Consider the following 17004-nt stretch of genomic DNA (forward strand, 5'->3'; position numbering starts at 1 on the left):
GTAATGTTAGTAGTGTATTGTGCAACGTGTACTTAAGCTCTCCGCACTTCGTTGATGTGAGCTAACGGTGTTTGTGTTTGATTTCTGCTAATACCTAGTGGCTAAACAGTGTTGAGCTAACGTTAGTTAGAAATAGCATATACTGCTGGCATTATTGGTAAGGATGGTTAACTTATAGCTAACAGAGAACACCGCTATCTAGCCACAAGTGTCGGCTTACGGCCAGTTTGCATCACCAAAATGGTGAGCTGCTCGCTACGGTACCTAGCAGATTGTAGAAAGTTTACACAGTGTTTCTTTTTGCACTGCATTTAAAAAAAAATCTTTTATACAAGAGATTTATTCTCGGGCTGTAAAACCGAGTGCTATTCCTTAAAAACTGTAAAACAGTAATTTTATTTTGTCTTGAACAAGCTGGGATATCCATACTGTGAACTCCACAGTGTTTTGTTTTGCACTACAACTTTTTTTTTCAAAACCTTTAAACTTGAGTTATTGGTACTGTAAAAGAGTTTTGTTTAACAAAACCATTTTGTATAACACTGCTGTTATTTTGTTTTAAGCAGAAGATGTTTGGCTTTGGATACTTTTGTATAATAAAGTAATCTATTTAATCTTTAGGGGCAATTAGTGATTTTATGGTTTTTTTTTTATCATGCAACAGAAAAATCATAGTTAAATAAATCATCTAATTAGTCATTAGAATAGTCGACTATTCGATAAAATAATCGCCCGAATAATCGTTTTAAAAATAATCGCTTACCCCCAGCCCTAATATCTGGGCCAGTTCTGACAGAGAATGGGCACCATAAGCACTGGCTAAAGTGGCCCACATATGATGCCACAAATGTGGCCCAGTTATCCTAAAACATATCTGGGCCAGCTTTGGCAAAGAAAGGGCATAGTAAGCACTGGCTAAAGTGGCCTGCATATGATAATACAAATGTGGCCTAGTTATCCTAAAACATATCTGGGCCAGCTTTGGCAAAGAAAGGGCACAGTAAGCACTGGCTAATGTGGCTGTGAGCCTAAAGTGGCCCGCATATGATGCTACAAATGTGGCCCAGTTATCCTAAACCATATCTGGGCCAGTTCTGACAAAGAATGGGCACAGTAAGCACTGGCTAAAGTGGCCCACATATGATGCTACAAATGTGGCCCAGTTATCCTAAAACATATCTGGGCCAGTTTTGAAAAAGAAAGGGCACCGTAAGCATTGGCTAAAGTGGCCCACATATGATGCTATAAGTGTGGCCCAGTCATCCTAAACCGTATCTGGGCCAGTTTTGGCAAAGCCAGTAAGCACTGGCTAATGTGACTGTGAGCCTAAAGTGGCCCGAATATAAAGTGACAAATGTTGCATCCATTCATCACCATGTGTTCAAACCTTAAACTGATGCGAACCACAACACACACATCTTATACATATTCAAAGAAATAAGTATTCTCGGTGACAGCGATGTGTAGTACAACATCTTACACAAACTCAGCTGTTAATGGACTTTTCTCATTATGTTTGGACTTAGTGTGTTTGTAACATTGGCAAATGCATTCTGGTTAAGGTTTGGATAGAGAGAAGGGACACTAACAGACAACTGGTTCTGAGTCTCCCATCCGGTGAGAAAACAGCAGATCAACCTCGGTTCTGAGTCCCGTGAGGGAAGGGACAATAACAGCTACACTGTTCTGAGTCTGCAACCTGCAAGTGTGAGACAACAACAGATACCTAGTCCGAGTCTCCAGCTTTTGAGGCAGCAACAGATGCGACCATGGTCTGAGCCTCCAGCCTGTGAGGAAAGAGATACTCCACGTTCAGAGTCTTTGCCCAGCGAGACAACAACAGATGCAGCACATCCTGAGTCTCCATCCTAGAAATACTAAGCAGATTGACCAAGTTCTGAGTCTCTAGCCCAGAGAGACAGAAGACACACAGACATTTTCCAAGAAAAATTCGTTTTACTTATGTGCTGTGAGGATGACGTAAGAGAAGGGTATCAGGGCCCTAAATATAAACATTTGAATCTTGGGAGTATGACGTAGCAGAATGTATTTATCTGACTCTTACTATGTGTGGAAAGTTACCGGTTAAGAAATGTAACCTTGAATTTACAAAAGACATTTGACTGAGTTTGTCTCTTACTCTGGTGAGAGTCAGTTTGATTTTGCCACAACAAAGACATTTCAGGATTTTTCTCCACATAATGCACTGATATGGTGCTCCTTTGAAATTTCAAAATGCAGTTTAAATGCGGCTTCAAACGATCCCAAATGTGGTTGTAAACGATCCCAGCCGAGGAAGAAGGGTCTCATCTAACGAAACGATTGGTTATTTTCTTAAAAATAATACAATTTATATACTTTTCAATGTCAAACGCTTGTCTTGTCTTACTCTGCCTGAACTCCATTTTTTCCTGGTTCATACAGTTAGGGTATTTCGAAAAACTCCCATCTCATGTTCTCCCTCTACGTCAAAATTGTCCTATATCGCTGTTTACCTTTTTTGTTAAGAGTGATCTTCTTTGCATGTTCACTAGGTCGGTACTTCTGCAGCAATGTAGGATGATTTTGAAATTATTTTTGAAGTTGACGGAGCAAATGCAACTGGAGTTTTTCAACATGCCCTAACTGAGTTAAGGCAGAGAAAGATATGAGCGTTTGAGATTAAAAAGTATTTAAATTGTATTTTTTTAATAAAAATAACCGATTGTTTCGCTAGATAAGACCCTTCTTCCTTTGCTGGCATCGTTTACAACCACATTTGGGATTGTTTGAAGCCGCATTTAAACTGCATTTTGGAAGTTCAAACTCGGGGCACCATAGCAGTCCATTATGTGGAGAAAAATCCTGAAAGTTTTCCTCAAAAAACACAATTTCTTTACGACTGAAAAAAGAAAGACACAAACATCTTGGATGACAAGGGGGTGAGTACATTATTGTTGTACAAATTGTTCTGGAAGTGGACTTCTTTAAAAATTACTCTTATTAATACCTGGTTCACAAGCTATACTAAAGCACCTTGCAAAAAATGCCTTCTCTTTCTCTACAGATGCCTCTTAAATGAGAATAAAGCAACTATTAAATGTCTTGCCGTAAACTGACTGAGAATCTTGTTGATCATATCAAAGTAAGTTTCTAAAGACCTGTTCACACTAAACATGAATTCAGTGGTACATACAATTACATTGTATGGCAGTGTGAATTGCAAATGGACAGTGTTGGGGAGTAACTAGTTACATGTAATGGAATTACGTAATTTAATTACAAAATGTAATTGTAATTAGTTACAGTTACTGAGAAAAAATATGTAATTAAATTACAGTTACTTTTTAAAAAATGCCAGTGATTACAGAGGGGATTACATCTGAATTTTTTTCACACCCCCACCCCCACCCCCACTTACAGATTTAATTGACTTCTTTTAAATTGCATTGACTGCTCTAAAATGAGACCAATGTTTCAGGAGTTTAGGACACAGAATAAGACACATGCTTATTCGATAACTCTTTTATTTCCTATTTGGGTTTATGCATAAACTTTATTTTTTAAGTTTTTTCCAAGGCACTGTTAGATACTAGTGTTTTCTGTCATAACTATGCAAACATTTGATTTCAAACCCAGTATCATAGCTATTAAACTGTTTCTTGTTATGATGTTATTTATGTTATGATCTTGTTATGACATATAGCGTAACTGCGCTCACAGTGACCCGAGTTCGATTCCCGTCTTGAGGTCATTTGCCGATCCCGCTCCCCTCTCTCCTCCCAGCTCTTTTCTGTCATCTCTCTACTGTCCTATCACATTAAAAGGCATAAAAAGCCCAAAAATATAAGTAAAAAAAAAAAAGTCTGAATTTGTGGTGGCTGTGCTTTAAATTAAATTATTACACAGCTCAGACTCTTTCGGAGCAACTTAAGTCAGTGCTATATGCTTATGCTATGCTAAAATTATGCTATGCTATAATTTTTCTTGGCGGAAGCTTTGCGTTTGGTTAGCTAATAAAATATTAAAGCTTAATTCAATATTATGTGGACAATTTCTTAATTCTAACCTATTACATTTCCAAAGTAACCTTCCAAACACTGCAAATGGATTCAGAGACTGTAAGTAAATCTTGGGTTTTTAATTTGTCTGTCAGAAATTACTGCCACACCTTGATGAAGAGATAAAAAAAAGCAGTTGTGGGACGTGAGAAATGACCTCAAGGCGTATGAGGGTGGACCACCACCGGACCCTAAGGGAGCCAAACAATTCGTCATTAAAGTAGAACCCCAAAACATTGCATCTTCTTGCTTCTGAAAATTATGAGGTCCAAGCTGCTGGAACCGTACTGTGTTTGTTTTGATTTTCTTCTCCCTCCTTATTTTTCTTCTTTATAGTCCCAAATGTCATCTGTTTTTCAAGCACACATACTCACCTCTGTCTGACACTAGGTGGTGCTATGGTTTATGGAAGAGTTCATCATAGAAATGGCGCTTCTATTAAACTCCTATTGTTGCTGTGTTGTGAATGATTTTCTCATCCAAATGACTTTTTTCCTTCCTTAAAGGCAAAATTTGCTCCATTATGATAATACTATAACATGCTCATGTAATAAAAAAAAAAAAAAAATATATATATATATATATATATATATATATATATATATATATCACAGATTTTAACAACGTTCAATAGGAATATCATGTCCTTATCATCAGGGGAACTGGTTAATGCAGAAAATTTGTTTGTCCAGCTTTGAGTGGAATTTAAGATGTGGCATGATCACCTTAATGATACAAAGCCATCCTGTGAGTATATTTTTTGACATTAAACATGCTATAATTTTTATATCACTGTTGTTTTGTAAGGTTTCTTAAGCTCATATGAATAAGTCAATTAATTTCATAAGAAATCCATCTTTTTCCTTAACAAGTTTATGGGTTGAAAGAGTTTGCCCAGAATTACAGAGGGAAGGAAATGCTCGGCTTCAGCAACTACAGAGGGTTTGAATCATCTCTGCAGGTCCATGTAACCAAACTTAAGTACCCAGCCATCGACTTACTCAAAGGTACCAACACACATCTTTCTGGTGTCCACTATAAAAATCAAACAACTGGACCACCTGACCGACATTTTTTTTTACTTTTTTTTTAGCATTAAATTTTGATGCTTGTGATAATTATGTCCTTTTGATTCATGCATTTCTCCTGAAGATATCATCCTCAGGCATTTCAAAGTTGTGTCATACAAATGTTTCCATAACTACCCTGCACTTCAAAATATCACAGAGGTAAATGTTGCTCCTGAGATATCTACAATATATTTCATTTAATATTTTTCAGCACTTTTTATTTATTTATTTATTTAAAAAAAAAAATGTAAAAGAAGAGGACTGATGAGTCAGAATTACTATTACTATCATTTTTGTGGTAATTTTTTGTGGCAATCAACACCACAAATGCTTTTAATTGAACTTAATTTGTACTAAAGCTAGAATATTCCTTTAGCAAGTTGTCTTTCTTCTGTACATTTTAATTTTTGACATCATAGAACAAAATCAACAACATTCAATCAAGTCAACAAGTCAAGGCGGAGCAGAGGATCTCAGAGCAGTTTGCAATGGAAAACATGATCTACACTCAAGATCCCATCTACTTGAAGCTCTTAAATCAGATTAGCGAATATACAAAATGCGTAGTACTGGGAGGTCTCCAGGACAAGTGTGAAAACCCTGGGCTAGAAGATTTTTAATCTGAAAATATATAATGTATTTGATAGATTAATTCATAAACAATCTTCAGCATATAATACATTAATATAATAATACATTAAGATTTTTTTTATATATATATCTTCAAAGTAATCCTTTAAAAAAAGCTATTATGCAAGTGAACTAACGTTAACTTCATTCAGAACACAACTCTTGATTGTTTCCATGCTGCTCACTTAGTTGTTTGTAGTCCAAATTTCCAACATAAATTGGGTTAAGATGAGTAGATTTTGTTTTCATGGCTACAATAAAAATAAATTATTACCTTCCGATCTAATAAAAATAAAATAATAATAATAATAATAATAATAATAATAATAATAATAATCATAATTTTGTCCATATTGGTGTGGTTGTGTTATTATTGTCAGCATAGTTTCCTACTTCTCAAATCTTTTTCACTTTGAACATTCCAATTGAGACAGGTGAGAACAAACGAGGTTTTGTACGCAGTTGACATTTTCACTTTTCTGGGGTTCTTAGAAAAAGAGATTAGAGAGATGGACACCAAAGAACTTGAAGCTAGCCACGCACTCCACTTCAACCTCATCAGTGTAAATGGGAGTGTGTGTGTGGTCTGTCTTAGTGTGCTGGTGGTCTACAATCAGGATCTAATCAGGACTAATTAGGATCTGAAGGAGTGCTTGATAATTACAGACAGGTGTGTTTGATCAGGGTTGGAACTGAACTTTGCAGGAAGGTAGATCTCCAGGAACAGGGTTGGCCAGCTCTGATTTAAAGTGAGGATGGAGGAGGTGTGGTTACTGATCCTAACAGACTGTGGTCTGTTGGTGAGTAAGTCCAGGGTCCAGTTACAGTGGAAGGGCCTGGAGATCAGCTTGGATGGGATCACAGTATTGAAAGTGGAATTGAAATCAATGACTAGCATCCTGACATATGTGTTGGTTCTGTCCAGATGAGTCAGGGCAGAGTGGAAAGCTGAGGTGATGAGATCCTTAGTTGACCTGTTGGTTTTTTAGGAGAACTGATATGGGTCCAGTGTTGGGGGCAAGCATGTTTTCAGGTGGGAGAGGACCAGCCTCCCAAAACACTTTGTTATAATAGGAGTAAGAGCAACAGGGCAGAGATCATTGAGGGCCACTGCACCAGCAAGTTTTGGTACAGGTACAATGGGGCCTGTTTTGAAGCAGTTAGGAACAATGGGAACAACTACTGCATGCAACATCTGCATTTGGTTGCGGTGCCTTAGTGAAAAGGGGTAGCGCATTCTGCTCAGTACAGCCATCTGAATGTGCTACCACCTTAATAAATGAGGAACCAGACTATGGCTACTGCATACATCATCTGCATTTGGTTGCTGTGCCTTAAAAAAGCTGCTCTAATACAGGGGTAGCGCATTCTGTTCAATATAGCCATCCGAATGTGCTACCACCTTTATAAATTAGGTCAAATTCATAATTAAGGTGGTGAATTAATGACAACAGAAAGTCAGGAGGCCAGTTTAATGTCTCATCTTAAGGATGCTCCTTTTTACAGGGACTGGTGTAACGCTTCATCAAAATGTCACTGTTTACAGTCCGAAGTCTGCATTGTTATACTAGGACATTTGAACCCAAACAATACATGTCAGGGAATGAGCACCCCCTGCTGGCTGGACCTAAGCTACTTTCAGCAGCAAACTAGTTTTTTACAAGAGGTCTCCCATCAGTGTACTGGCCAGGCTCAGACTTATCTTTTGAGAGGAACCAGATTCTGGCTACTGCAAGCAACAGCTGAATTTGGTTGTGGTACCTTAATGAACCTGCTCTAATAGAGGGGTAGCACATCCTGACAAGCTCAATATAGCCAGCAGAATGTGCTAAATAAGGAAATGAGGAACCAGACTCTGGCTACTGCTTGCAACAGTGTAGTAGTGCCTTAATAAAGCTGATCTAATAGTAGGGCTGGGTATCGAGTTCGATACTTTTTAGGCACCGACCGAAATGCCTCGATACCATCGAGTATCGAAAAACCTCTTGTTGTTTGGTACCAAACTTTGATACACCAGTTACACTCAAAAATGTGGCTCACATGTGAGGCTGTAGCGTGAAATCATTACAACCCCCCTTAGATGTAAGGTAATAAAAAAAGAAGCTCAAATGTTTATCTAGAGTAATTTTTGTTTATTAGTATGGTTGAATTGGATCATAGAAGGTCAGCAGCAAAGACATTGGAATAAAATGAGATAAAACTGACAATAAAATGAGATTAAATACATAAAGGATATTTGTGTTATTTAATATTTAATTATTGCTGGTTTGCATCACATTCTGAGTTGCATTTCACTGTTTTATTCATTTTGAGGAATACTGAATGTTTTTTTTTGGCTCACTAAAGTTTAGCAGGCCAGAGGCTGGTCACTGGTTGGAGACCCTTTGTAAAAAAGTAGTTTGCTGCTAGAGGTAGTTTTTAGTTCAGTCAGCAAGGGGTGCTCTTTCCCTTACATATATTGTATGAATCCAACAGTCCTAGTGTAATGATGCATACGTCGGACTGTAGAAATGAGCAAATTTTGATGAAGCATCCTTTGATGAAAGCTTTAGTCCAACCAGCAGGTGCTTCGAGACCGAAACCATGATTCCCCGAGAGGGAACGAGACACTGTGTGAGGGAAGGAGACACATTGGGGAATGCAGTTTGCAGGTCTGGTGTCTGAAGCACGTGTGAAACAGTGCCAATCTATTAGCCCACCTGGCCCATGACGACATAGGCGGGGTGCCCGGAGTATAAAAGGGCACTTGCTGAATACGTCATTCACTTAGCTGTCTGAAGAAGATGTAAACAGGCAGGCCAGAGGCATGGCGAGGTACGCAGTGTCTTGTTTCCTCTCGTGGAACCAGGGTAACATGCGTAACTTGAGACGTTCCCCTTCTAGGGAACTCAGCCCTCTAGGGGACACATTGGGGAACAAAATGCCAACTATGCCATGCCGAGACACATGGCTGATGGCCTGGTGGGAAAGCACCAAGGAACCAACAGACGTGTACCAGATGTTTCCTCAGAAAGGGGCCATGCCACTGACGCCACGGGTCGCTCAAAGAACTTGGCAGAGAAGGGAGAACCCGAAAAAATCAAGGGGAATAACCCACCCAAATCAGAGACACAGCTATTCTCAGATAGCTATTAGGGATAAAATTCCCCATGGTTAGTATTACTGTTTCATATTTTAATTGTCATTATAACCATATTGGATTATCGCAATTTTTAGCTATGCTGTTTGAATACTGTACAGCATAGAGCACAGTTTTTAGTAGCAGTCTCACATTCAGTATAAGACCCAGCTGAAATCCTGTGATCTTTGGGGAATGGAAAGACAAGGTCACAAGGCCTGGCACAAGCTTAGGGAAGTCCCAAAGAGTTCTAGCTCATCCTCCTCATCTAAAGTAACCACTGACTGACTGAGGTGAGTTACTCATGTGAGATGAGTAAAGAAAACTAAAAGTGTGGACAAGAAGAGTATCTGTTCGAGGAGATTTCCACGAGGATGAATTCCAGGGTTGAGTGAAAATGTCTTACTCTTTGTGGTCGAGAGCCACAGCTCTATATTTTGGGGCCTATCGGGCATGCCAGGCACGGTCCGCGCCAGCTCAGGCTCCCCACGAGTTCCTCCACACGGGCAGCAAACGGAAGATTTTGCAGAATAGGAGGAAGAGAGAGGGGTGATCACTTGTGTAATGCCTTTAAGGTCTCTGGAGGCTACACCTCCATGAGGTTCAAGAGCCAATGGTGACTTTCACTTTTGGAGGGAAAGTTTACAACTCTTTGTCTGTGAGCATGGTATTTTGCATATGTAATCTGATTGGGTGTTGATGCACAAAGTACTAAGGATTTTTTAAAACACTAATATGTTGCATAGGTATTAACATATAATATACACCATCTTTTAGGTCAGCGAAATACGAATTCAAAGAGACCAAACATGGCATAGGTGAGATTATACTACACTAGAGATCTATCATAACAAATGCATACAACAGAATACAATGAAAAACACAAAATACAAGGCAGTTATATTATACACAATGACCTGGGGCTATGTGTGATAGGAAGGTCAAAGATTTGTCTGTGAATGAATAAAAAAAGTCATTTCCTATAGCAGTATGTTTATGTTTTAGAGAGAATTAAGTAGGGGAAGATTCTCATTGCGTCCGAAAGCCTAACCACCTGACTTGCTGCCTCGCTGCCTTATCAGTCAATGACTTTGCAGGCAGTGTTTTTGCACAAAGGCACCTTACCTTATGATTTTGGACAGGCTTCTGAGGCAGCGTAACGGTTTAATGATATACAACAAAATGAAACAAGTTTTGATGATAACTAAACAAATATTTAGATAGTATAATATTGATTTCTCGATAGAAATTACATCAAAAGTGAATCTGAAATATATATTTACACACAAACTGACCACCAAATGCAACTTTCAGACGCCATTTTTATTTTTTTTTAGCTCAACCGTCACGGAATGTAACGTATAGAACTGTGGGATATCTAAGGCAGCGAAGGATACATCTATGATGCCTTCAAAATTCGATTAGAAGAAGGTACCTCCGGAGACAGGAAGTGAAATCGAATTTGCATTCAGACGTGCCTTGATGCCTTCCTGCCTTGACGCAGCCTCTCTCTACATACTTGTAGGTCGTAAAGTTTATCTGATCTGGCTGAGGTATCCTGGTTGCCCTGGTAACCAGGGGCCTGATGGGCCATCAGAGATTGTGTTGTGGATTGGGTGAGGGGGTCTGTGATTATTGTTAATTTAATGAATAATTGATTTAGTAAATCGAATGAACAATTGTGTGTCTGATTGGCCCAAACGCTACACCACTTCAGGTCCTGGGAGATGATGGAGCTTGACAGAGGGGTCTTTAGAGGTGCAGGCAGTCTTTGGTGTAGAGGGAGAAGAGCAGTAGGGAGAGGATGCAACCCTGTGAGGGACCAGTGCTGATGTTGTGGCTGTTGGATGTGAATTACCCCGGTCTCACTAGCTGTTGCCAGAGTCTGACAGAAGGCTGGTGATCCATTGACAGATAGAGTTAGGGACAGAGAGCTGGGTTAGTTTGGTCTGGAGAACCCAAATGTTGGAATGATGGTGTTAAAGGCCGAACTGAAGTCCACAAACAGGATCCTCACATACGTCCATTATTTATCAAGATGATTCAGTATGTAGTGCAATCCCATGTGGACTGCATCATCCATGCACCTGTTTGCTCAGTAAGCAAACTGCAGGGGGTCCAGTGATGTCCTTTAGATTAGCCAGAACCAGTTTTTCAAATGACTTATTAATGACAGATGTTAGTGGCAAAGGTCTGTAGTCGTTAAGTCCTGTTATCTTGGGTTTCTTTGGAACGGGGATGATGGTGGAGCATTTGAAGCAGGCAGGAACTTCACACAACTCTGCTGAAGATCTGTGAAAAGATCGGGGCCAGCTGTTCAGCACAGGTTTTCAGACAGGCTGGTGTGACACAGTCTGGGCCTGGTGCTTTTCTTCTTTTGATATTTCTGAAGCCCTGGCGCACACCATCTTCGCTGATCTGAAGTGCCAGTGTGGGGGAGAGGGGTGTTGCTGGCGGTTTTAAAAGTTGTGTAAAGAGATGGTCAGAAGGGGTGTTGGGGGGGGGGGGGTTTGAATTTACAATAAAACTCAATCAGGTCTTCAGCATGTTTTTGATTCACCTCAGTGCTGGGGGATGGTGTCATGTTAGTGTAGCAGGGATATGTTGATTATTCATTTTATTTATTTATGGTAATTTATTTTATTTTGAAAGAAGTTTGTGTGCTCTTATCAAAGGTTATAATCACAGTATGCACGTCGGCTGACGTCATGCGTAATCGGTCTTTGTCAGTCACGTGCGTTTATTATGTGTGACGTCACTGAGGCGCCATTTTGAAGGTATCGTTGCATTGAGCAGTGAACTGAAAGTATACAGAGCCGTAAAGTAAAGACTGTTTAAATCATCATACTGGAGAAACAAAAGCAAACCAAGTAGATATGGGACTGAGATAATCTCAGCAAAAGTTTTAGGAACCGTAACTTATATAATTTGTCATTAACAATTAACACTGATCCATTTTAACGTTAACTGACCGCAAAAAGTTGAGTGCTGCCGGTGTTCAACCTCGTTGGAAATATGACGTGCTCTTGTTTATGGTATAAAAACGTATATTATTTACTCACAAATACACTTATGTTCTGTTTTTGTCTACCACTGATTTGCACATTCCATTGTACCATTAATACCATTAAACTTTACCCTGTTTGTTCAACATTTTTTTGACTGATAAGTACTGATAAGGAGTCAATCAAAAACACATTTATGAAAATGTCATTATACATACTTTATTATAAATGCAACACTGTGTTAAAAATCAGCTTAAAAATGTAAACAGAAGATGTGACAAGCATGATGAACATCAACATACTGCTAAGTGGAGACAGTCCAAGTACTACAAACAAAGTTGAATAATAATAAAACTAAAATAAATAATAAAATTAATAATATTAATAATAATGTGATGATGATTTAATGCTGCTGCCAAACATTTCTGATGACCCTTTCTACATGGATTCTTGCTAGATGATCTGCCAAATAATTAATAGTTTGTAGGTAGAACACTTTCTGGCACACACTTTTACACTGAATGGATTCTCTGTGAAAATCTCAAAGCAGGGATAATTTTGTGCCTGTAACAGTTGTATAAAACAGTGTTCATGCAGGCAGATCCAATCTGAGGTGCATGAAGTTAACAGAAGTATTTAAAATGAAGTGAGAATTTCCCTGTCTGACAGTTTTCTTCTGTGTACACACAAGTTACATTCAGTTTGTGGCATTGAGAGGTGTCTTGTGAAGTCGACTATCTCCTCCAGCCTTCAGTGTGTAGCTGACCATCACCTCCAGCCTGGTGGGTCATCTTCTCAGCTGGCTGCAATGTGTATTTTCTCTTACAGTTTAGTCACACTAACCTATACGAAATACAGAAATACATAAAAAAATAAAAATACTAAAAATGTATTTTAGTTTGGTATTCAGTTAAGTATTTAGTTAAGAATTTCAGTAGTGAAATAAAATAAATCTCTACACCTATGCATAAAACGATTGCGTGACATTGCATTTTACATGAGGCATTTCTACTCCCTGGCTGTCTGGTTCATTGGTTTAAAAACCTGCTTTTCATTCTTAAAGTATTGTTTTCGTTATAATGTACTGATTCAAATTAGTTATCAATAATAATTATTTTACCACTAAGCTGACATGCTCTCGTGTATGAACAGGCAGCATCTGTGGTGGGGGGACGGTGCCGGCACAACCATCAAACATATTTAAAAGGAATCCGGCGCCATGTTCCTGACTGCATCACTGTCTTTACTGGGTGCTTTTAGGGAATATTTGCATTTATCCACACTTGTCATTAGGCCGCACATATACCTGCACTACACCACTGAATAGCATTGATATCCCAAAACATTTTGGATGTGGATATAATGTTAAGTACTAAAGAAAATGGAGAATAAGCACATACTAAAAATCGCTTACTTACCTTTATGAAAATGTCAAGGGCAAATATGATGATTCTGCATATCACCACTGCTATGTAGGCCATCTGACGCTTCTTGGTTATTTCCACTGCATGTTGTCTAATGTTTCCTTCAAGTAGGAGACCTAAAATATCTTTCCTTGTGGTTAGTTTTTAACCTTTTCTGTCATGTAATTAACCATCGCTGACTTTAACACAACAAAAACGTACCATTTTGAAGCAAATAAAAAAAAAAAAAAACAATTCTGCAACTACAGAACACCTCGGCTTTGATACCTTACAAATGGCGGCGGTACCCAAAATGCAATTCGATTCTCGTGAGTGTGACGTCACCTGACAAAGACCGATTGAGAGAAGGAAATCGCAGTGCAATCTAGGCTCGCCCTCTTTCCGGTGATGCCATTAGAGGAGAGAGGTACGATTTCATGAGCTCTCTTCATTTGATGTATATTAAGTTTTCTAAGTGTTCACTTCACGTTTAAAAGATCAAATGTGAGAAATCTGACGTTATGTCAATCCGTTATTTCAAGTTATTAATGTGTTAAATGAAGTTTGATCGCTGTGTGTGCAGCACGTGCGAAAGATGTCTCTTTAGAGATGTTCTTACTGGCATAAAGTTGGCTTGATACACTTTTCTAACTTCAATAGCATTTATAGCGAATGATTTACAGTCACACAACCAACTGTAAAGTGTTCATGTAGGTGTCAGCTATAATGCACACCTTTTACATTTTTGATATTTATTAAAATAAACTGTAAATCATATGTTAAAAATGCTATTGTTCATAACCAAATGGGCTCAAAAACAAAATATTTTGTAATTTAAAGCTCAATAGCATTTGAGCAAAATGACTTACAGCCACAAAAACAATAAAATGTTCATGTAGGTGTCAGCTATAATGCACACCTTTTACATTTTTGATATTTATTAAAATATACTTTAAATCATATGTTAAAAATGCTATTTTTCATAACCGAATGGGCTCAAAAACAACATTTTACATAATTTAAAGCTCAATAGCATTTGAGTAAAATGACTTACAGCCACAAAAACAACTATAAAATGTTGTATAAAAAATAGCATTTTTAGCATATGCTTTACAGTTTATTTTAATAAATATCAAAAATGTAAAAGGTGTGCATTATAGCTGACACCTACATGAACATTTTATCGTTGTTTTTGTGACTAAGTCATTTTACTCAAATGCTATTGAGCTTTAAATTATGGAAAATGTTGTTTTTGAGCCCATCGGTTATGAAAAATAGCATTTTTTAACATATGATTTACAGTATATTTTAATAAATATCAAAAATGTAAAAGGTGTGCATTAGAGCTGACACCTACATGAACACTTCACAGTTGTTTTTGTGGCTGTAAGTCATTTTACTCAAATGCTATTGAGCTTTAAATTACAGAAAATGTTTTGAGCCCATTCGGTTATGAAAAATAGCATTTTTAACATGTAATTTACAGTGTATTTGAATAAATATAAAAAATGTAAAAGGTGTGCATTATAGCTGACACCTACATGAACATTTTATAGTTGATTTTGTGGCTGTAAGTCATTTTACTCAAATGCTATTGAGCTTTAAATTATGTAAAATGTTGTTTTTGAGCCCATTCGGTTATGAAAAATAGCATTTTAAACATTTGATTTACAGTATATTTTATTAGATATAAAAAATGTAAAAGGTGTGCATCATACTTGACACCTACATGAACATTTTATTGTTGTTTTTGTGACTGTAAGTCATTTTACTCAAATGCTATTGAGCTTTAAATTACAGAAAATGTTTTTGAGCCCATTTGGTTATGAAAAATAGCATTTTTAACATATGATTTACAGTATATTTTAATAAATATCAAAAATGTAAAAGGTGTGCATTATAGCTGACACCTTCATGAACACTTTACAGTTGGTTGTGTGACTAAATCATTCGCTATAAATGCTATTGAAGTTAAAAAAATGTATACTAATGTCGTATGTAACTTTAGCGGCTAATAACATGTTTAATGATATACAAAGATTTATATGTATATATAAAGATATATTCTATTTTATAAAGATGATGGATATTATATTGAAGAAGTGAGATGCTGTGTATTCAGAAATTAACTGCCTGGTGCACTTAACATATACTTTGTGGTTAACAGGCATTGCAGAGCAGAGCATCGCAGATAACAGTGCCTGTATTTTTATGTGTTTTTACTACTCAGGTATGTTAACTGATATCTAAGAAACACTGTAATGCTCTTTTGAATTATTTGAATGCCACATAATAATCAATCTCTTATCAGTTTGTTATGCAACGTGCCAAATTCACATTTTTTGGCTAGTGTTTTAAACGTGGCAATGTACGAATGGATTGTTTTATGTGGCTTCTGGTTCGTTGTATTAAATGCATGTCTGTCCATAATTACAGGTAGGCAAATTTCCTCAAACTTATTTACCAGCACCTCTGAATCCTCCGTATCTTCCCCCTCTTTGAAAGTAAAAGTGTCATATTTATCTTGGGCATCGAGACCGGCAAGGTTGATAAAAGTGTACGCTTGCATTTTTTTAGTTGCTGCTAAAAGACTGGCATTGCTGTATATGTGCCACTTGCACTTAAACTTCATCCAGTTGTCCGCAATATTCTCATCAAAGACAAGGGGGGCAATATTGCGAAGTCCTTGTGCCATCATCAGTACAGGTTCACTTCTGACACCATGTAGATGTGTATAGACAAATTAACTGACACTTCTTTGTAGAACTGAGGTATCGCTTTTTATTCACACCACCATAAACATCCTATTTCCCTGTTTCACCCGTTATGAGTTTTGCTGTAAGCCATTGCTTATCTTTGGCCTGTAAAGGGCCAGTGCAGGCTTGTTTGCAGGGCTTTGACTTTTCCTGTAAGCCATTGCTTATTATTGCTGTATGTTGAATAAGTCCTGGTAGGAATGCATACATCCTCACTGAAACTGATATAGGATGATCTAAAACAATTGGAGAGCAAAGCACCATGGCTAGCATCTGTGGTGCCATCATACATCAGAGAACTTAGTAGAGTAAAACTGCACATAATATTGTAATTCTATTGAACTCAATGGCCTTCTGACCTACAGATGTGAATCCAACGCTAGTGAATCCAATATTGTGTAAAACGCTCACAATATTATTTTTTATATAGCACAAGACTTGTTTTGGGGAATACACCTCCTGTACTGACTTAATCTCTATAAATCTATTAACCTCAATGGTCGTTTGACCTACAAATGTGAATCCAACATTACTGTGAAGTGCTAATAAAAATTTTCATTTTGGATTTCAACACTACTGTGCATTAAAAGTACAGGAGATGTATTCCCCAAAATAGGTCTTGTATAAAGAATAATATTTTGAGCATTGTACAGTTGGATTCTTGCCTGTAGATCAAATAACCTTTGAGTTTAATAGAAGTACAATATTGCATGCAGTTTTACACTACTATATTAAAACAACAACAAAAACAAATAAAATGTATATTCCACAGACAGGTTTTGTTTCACGAAATGGTATTTTTAGCAACATTTCACATGTGAAGTGATGTCAAAATGTGAAAGGGCTAGATTTTTTTGAATTGGTTCGTGTAATAAAAAAATATTTTCTACAAAGAAATCTTGAAAATTCAGATGTGCTGTGCAAACAAATATATTCATGCATTTCCAAATTGGTTTGGCTTGAGTATTTAATAAAAACAGGG

The sequence above is a fragment of the Labeo rohita genome, unplaced genomic scaffold (genome assembly GCF_022985175.1).
Source record: "Labeo rohita strain BAU-BD-2019 unplaced genomic scaffold, IGBB_LRoh.1.0 scaffold_566, whole genome shotgun sequence".
Lineage (NCBI taxonomy): Eukaryota > Metazoa > Chordata > Actinopteri > Cypriniformes > Cyprinidae > Labeo > Labeo rohita.